The sequence below is a fragment of the Elephantulus edwardii genome, unplaced genomic scaffold (genome assembly GCF_000299155.1).
Source record: "Elephantulus edwardii isolate Elephantulus edwardi_28Jun2011 unplaced genomic scaffold, EleEdw1.0 scaffold00092, whole genome shotgun sequence".
NCBI lineage: Eukaryota > Metazoa > Chordata > Mammalia > Macroscelidea > Macroscelididae > Elephantulus > Elephantulus edwardii.
Window position 1 is genome coordinate 1,839,820 of NW_006399842.1, and position 6,630 is coordinate 1,846,449.

At 45.2% G+C, this 6,630-nt stretch overlaps 1 pseudogene; it reads right to left on the reverse strand.

Moving 5' to 3' along the window:
* Positions 1-725: 725 nt before the first annotated feature.
* On the reverse strand, positions 726-4,675 carry LOC102854300 (annotated as a pseudogene).
* Positions 4,676-6,630: the final 1,955 nt, after the last annotated feature.

Consider the following 6,630-nt stretch of genomic DNA (forward strand, 5'->3'; position numbering starts at 1 on the left):
AAAAAAGAACCTCCAAAACTCCAACTCAGAAATGTTTCTCCCATAAAGAAAATCCCTCCTCTTCCTTGTTCAACTGCCACAGAAACATCTAATGACTCCAGCTCCCTTCTCACAGTCTGTGGCCATTTATGAAAGCCCATCCCAACAATCATTCCCGTAGGACTTCTCAGGATATCTATCTCTAATTACTGGACCAGCCAAGGACCAGATTTGGCTATAAACTTGCTCCCCCCCCCACCCCCTTGTATCTCCTGCAAGATCAATTGGATCAATGCGTCTGGGTGAGACTGGAACGCTGGGTTGCACACACAGGGGACCTTCCTATATAGAAGCAAACACTGACCTCAGTCTAACCTACCAGGTAAAAGTGGCAGCAGGCAACAGACCATTAACTCTAGTGAAAAGGTGCTCGTCTCCTCCCTTAAACTATGAAGGAAGGGACATGGAGTCCGCAGAAAAAGGACTGGCAGCATTCCCTCCCCCTCCCCCTAAAAAAACTGTGCTTGTTCTTTGGGCCACAAGAACAGTCTGCTCGGTTTCTGGCTGGGGAAAAACAACTGTTCATAGGAAGCCTGGCTCACTGCTGCCTTGTGGAGGCAGGTCCCTGAATGCAGGGTACTTGGGAATTGGTAGAGAAATTATTTCTATCAACGGAACTTCACAACTAGCTAACTCTTCAACAGCAACTTCTCTGAGGCCACCAGCGGAGCCCCTCACGGCTCAGCTCACAGCTCCTTCCAGTTGATGGGCTTCTTGCCAGACTTCTGCAGCAGCTCATTGGTTTTAGAGAAATGCCTGCATCCAAAGAACCCGCGATACACCGACAAAGGGGAAGGGTGTGCAGTCTGTAACACGTGGTGCCGCTTCCTGTCAATGGCGCTGCCTTTCTTCTGAGCAAACGAGCCCCAGAGCAAGAAGACGAGGCCAGACAAGTTCTGACTGAGCCAGGACACAACCGCATCAGTAAACTGCTCCCAGCCTCTTTCCTTGTGAGAATTGGCTTGATGCGCTCGGACGGTGAGGACAGCATTGAGGAGGAGAACACCTTGTTTGGCCCATCCCGACAGGTCGCCGTGACCAGGATGGACAAAATCCTCTAGGTCTGTAGACAGCTCTTTATAGATGTTTTCCAAGCTGGGTGGCGGTGGTACAGGTCTCTGAACACTAAAGCAGAGCCCATGAGCTTGATTCGGTCCATGGTATGGATCCTGTCCCAGGATAACAACCTTCACGTCTCTTATATCGCACATCTGGGTCCACGTGAAGACTTGGTGTGGGGGTGGATACACAGTGTAATGCTTTCTTTCTTCTGCAACAAATCCCATGAGCTTAATAAAATAGGGCTTGGTGAACTCTCCGCTCAGCTGCTTCTTCCAGCTCGGGCCAATGTCAACGGGCACGTTGCGGGTGGCGAGTCAGAGCAGGGCGGCCGCCTTGTTCTTCTGGATGCGGACCAGCTGCTCCGGGCTCAGTGGGGACAAGGGCGGCGTGCCCGGCGCGTCCTGCTCCGTACGGGCCTTCTTGGCGGGGCTGGCCGCCACATCCCCATTCTCCTTGGCTATCGCTACCGCCGCCACGCCGGTCCCCAGGTCGGCTGGTTCGGAGCTTTGCGCATGTCGCTTCCCCGCGGGGTTCGGGGAGAAGAAGGAGTAGAGCGTCTTCTGGCCCGGAGCCGAGGAGTGGGCGAACTTGCGCTGCCCGGGGTCCACGAGGTTCTCGCCAGTGGCTGAGCTTAGCAATTGGCGCCAAGCGGCCCGCGCATGCTCCAAGAGCAGGGAGGCGTGCAGTTCTAATCCACCAGTGGCTCCATGGAAGTAAGATGAACAATCTCCTCCCAAGTGATTTACTGCCTCTGAAAACCTACTGGGGAGTCAACTATGGGTTGGTTTTGACTCAATGGTACTCAACAACAACAAAAGCATGTGCATGCTGACCAGTGCTGACCAACACAAACATATGCATGGACCAATAGGCAACACAATAATGTTGCTGTTGTTATGTACTGAGTAACAATTGAGTCTTGGCTGACCCTCCAGGGGTTTTTCAGAGGTTATAAAGTACACAGGAGTAGATTGTCCATCTTTCTCCCTCGGAACAGGCTGCTGGATTTGAACTACCTGCCTTCTGGATGGCAGCACAACCTTTTTCATTAAGCCACCAGAGCACCTAACATCATGATAGAAGGGAAAAAGGTTGAAGTTGCTAACTAGTTCATTTTTCTTGGATCCACAATCAACACTCATGGTAGCAGCAGTCAAAAAAACCCACAAGACCTCTTCAGAGTTCTAAAGAGCAAAGAGGTCAGTTTAAAGACTAAAGCGTAGGGAGCTCTGGTGGCCTAGTGGCAAGAAGCTGCACTGTAATCCCAGAGGTACATACTTCAAATCCACAAGATTCTCTGCTGGAGAAGGAGGGACAATGTCCTCCTGTACCAAACAGATCCAATTTGATAGTACACACATACACACACACACAAGAATAAAACTTTTTAAAAATTTTTTTAAAAAGACTAAAGTGCACCTGATCCAAGCCATGGTATTTTCAGTCACTTTATATGCATCTGAAAATTGACCAGTGAATAAGGATGATAAATGAATAAGAACTGCTGTCTTTGAATTGTGGTGTTGGTGAAGAGTATTGAATATACACCATGGACTTCTGAAAGAACAAACAAATCTGACTTAAAAGAAGCAGAGCCAGGGTGCTCCTTGGATGTACAGATGATGAAACCTCATCTCCCCTACCCCTACTTTGGGCCTATTTTTCAGGAAAAGCCAGTCCTTGGAGAGAGAGTCCTTGGGAAGTGGAAGGTTAGCAAAAGCTAAGTTTTTCGGTGAGATGGACTGACATGGTGAGTGCCGCAGCGGGCTTGAGCATGACAGACATGAGGAGGATGCTGCAGCACCGGGCAAGGTGCAGGTCTGTTTTTCATAGGGTTGCTATGAGCTGCAGACTTGATGGCACCTAACAACAACAGCATATGTATGTGAAAGTTAGGCAATGAATATGGAAAGCTGGAGAATGGATGGCTTCAATTTATGGTTCTGGCAAAGAATACAGAATATATTATGGGCTGCCCAAAGCATAAACAAATCTGCCTTGGAAGAAGTGTACTCACTGGAGATGAGAAGAGTGAGATGGTCTTATGAACTTCAGACACGTTATCAGGAGGGGCTGATCAATGGAAAAAGACATCATGTTTGTTAAAGTAAAAGGTCAGTGCAAAAAGGGGAAGACGTTCAAGAAATGGATGCAACAAAGTGGTCACCACAGTGGGTGATTGTGTGGGTGACACAGGACTGTCAGTGTCCTGTTCTGTGGTAAGCTGGATTGGTGGGAGTCAGAACCAACTCATATATCACCTCCCTACAATAACCAAATCCAGGGTGATCTCATCCTGGGATCCTTAATTATGCCTGTACAGATACTCAAGAAAAGGATAATGTCACATTCACTTGTTCCCAGAACTAGAGCTTACACAATCTTTTGGTGGATCTACTACAACTACTGTCCACCCCATGGAGACATACATTTCAAAGGAATGAATTTTTTTTTAATATATTTAGAACTTTTTACTTACTTAGTTTCTGGATGAGAGAAAATAGGCACTCATGATTACAAGATTTGTGATTATAAAATTTAATTTATAATGCATAATTTATAGTGCATAATATATATTCTCTTAGTAATTAAAAAATTTGCAGGGATTCTGACTCACTCTCCAGTGATGGTCTACCATAATCAAGGTCTCAGACATATTTTAACAAGGCAGGGAAGGTTAAAAGGAGGGCCAGTGAACAACATGAATAAAGAGCACATGCCTATAACTTTTTAAAAAAATCATATTCATTTCAAAGCAGTCAAAAATAAACCCTATATTTTTAAAAGTTTTCAAATTGTTCTCTAAAGTCATGGGCACTAATCAGCCTAATTCTGAAATGGAATTCTGCATAATCACCTCACAAACACCATTCATTTCTCTAAATCCATTCAACTAGCAATCACTGTTCAAATACACAAAATTATAAGCATTTTGAAATAAGTCCATAGTGGTACAATTCCTCTTTATCTTAGCATAGTAGAAAAACTTTGGACAAGCTGATAAAACAAAATGCATTAATGTTTCTTGAACTACCACATTTTTTTCCTGGAGCCGTCTTTTCAAATGATTCTTGAGTCTATCATTGCTGCAACATCCAATTTGTCAATATCAGGTGAACCAGGGCAACATTTCTTAAATTCTTTTCGAAGATCAAAAAAGGAATAGAAGCATTCAGGCAATAATACATTCTTCTTGGAAGCCTCAGGATGTAGGATTTGCCTGACATGAAGCTGCCCATCAGTACAGAGACAGAAGGAAGTCCCTACCCCAACATTCAGTTCATTGCTCACTGACTGGTTAAACTGTCGGAGGGCTTGGTCCAGCTGCGGCGCGGACGCCAGGCTCTCGGCGTCGATCTTGGTTTCTTCTTTGCAATACTCCGTCAGTTCCAACTGATCCAGTCTGACTAGGACTTCGTGCAACTGTCCGACCTTCCTGTTGGCCAGATCCACCACTTTTCACACCAGCAGGATCCGCTCCTTCTCATCCGAGCCCAGCTTGGCCCCGGTGGCCCCAGCGGTGATCCCAAAAAGCACCACCAAGTAGTCGGGAGACGCCCTCTCCTGCCGCCATTGGTGCAAAAGGCGGTAACCAGCCACCAAACCCACACCTGGCCCGAGCTCCACACCCCAGGCAGGAAGGCGGGGTGGGAAGGAGGGCTCAGGGGGCCTGCCCTTTTTGGATTCAGTGGCCTGAGCGGCTATGCATAAAGCAGGGAGCAGGACGGCTCCCTCAAAGGAATGAATCTTGAACAATGACTTTCAGGAAATGTGGAAAATTGTGAGCTCCTGCTATTCATCACACACTGAGTCAGACACCATACACACACAACACTGTTTTAACCCTCACAACCACCTGTGATGTAGGTGTCCTTCCTATGAGCCAAGAAGGGACACTGAAGATCCCAAAGATACTGCATGGATCATTTGCAGGACCCCCCAATCTGTTCTGGAAGCTATTTTATAGTTCTTTTCCTTTATATCCTGAACTAAGAGTCCAGAAGGCAAGAAAGATAGCCTCATGTGCCCTGGGGCACACTGTCAGGTAGGCGCATTGATTGCCCTTCAAACTTTTTTTAAAGTGGAGGCTTATAAATCTTACTGTTTTTTCAATTATTTATACATTTTCCTTTATAACATTAATTATAACTGATTAATGTACTTCATTCATAACAGTGTTTAATCAGCCCCTTAGGGAGCTCTGTGTCCTATTGGCAAGAAGCTGTGCTTGCAATCCCAAAGGCACATAGCTCTAATCTACCAGCTGCTCCATGGGAGAAGGATGGGCAATCTCCTCTCATGTGATTAAATGATTCTGAAAACCCCTCGTAGAGTCAGCTATGGGTCAGTTCCAACTCGATGGCATAATAACAGTCAGTCCCTGATTATATACTGCCTTTTCTTCACCTAACTTATATATTAATTTTTACTCCTTTCTCCCTAGGTTTCCATGCCCGTTAACCATCAAATAATTATTCTATTAGTGTGTAAACCTTTCCTTCAAAAAATTCATTGCCACTGAATCAGACCCACTCATGAATGACCCTCCAGCAGGTTTTCAGGAGGCTGTAAATTGCACGGGAGAAAACTACTCATCTTTCTCCTGAGGAGCCTCTGCCAGGTGGATTCAGACAGTAGTGGAACTCCTTGTGAACTATAGCTCCAGAGCTCCCTAAACCTTTCCTTAGCGTCTTACACCATAGTTGTCCTTTTATGATTCACTTAGGTCACTCCGCATAATTTGTTCTAGATTCATCCCTCTGTGCAGTACTTAATGAATTCCTAACCACTTTAAAATGTTGCCTACTACTCATTGTGTGAATGCACCATAGTTTCCTTAGCCAAAGTTCCATAGTTTCCTGGGTTGTTTCCAACATTTTGCAATTTTGAATAATGCTGCAATAAACATGAGTGTGTCCCAAACTGCACTTGTGGTTTTGAAAATGTTTCTTCAACCTTTATCCAGGGTAGAAGGTGTTGGAGAAAAGGGCTTTGGAGTAAATACAATTGGTAGACCTCTTCTAGATTCTGAATTAGGCTTCACATAAGAACAGTTTGTAAAAGCTCAAGGAACATGGAACCACTGCACAGCCACTTTTCTGGCTGCAGTGACCTCAGCATTAGTCTTGAGAAAACATTGGTTGTCCCTAGTTTTCGGTAGCTCTTTTTCTCTCATCAGTTTAGATTTGAGATTTCCCAAACCAGGCAGATTCTTGGATGCCTCATTAGAAGATTTACTTTGGTTCCACATTTATTTGAAGTTGCTTTAAGTATAGAACAATGCTTGTTAGAGGGGAGGATCGCACTGCCTGGCATCTGTTTTGACTGAGCAGCTGAGTGCAGACTTCAGTTGGCGTCCTTCTTGTGACTCCTTTTATTAATTGAAAACAGAAAGTGTCTGCTTGCATTTACATGAACGACGTGAATGCATTTTGAGAATGTGTCAGAGAACCACCCAGTTTATTCACTTGAGTTCACTTTTTGTCTGGTTACAAAAGTAATAGCTTTTCATTGGAAGTTTCTCATTTG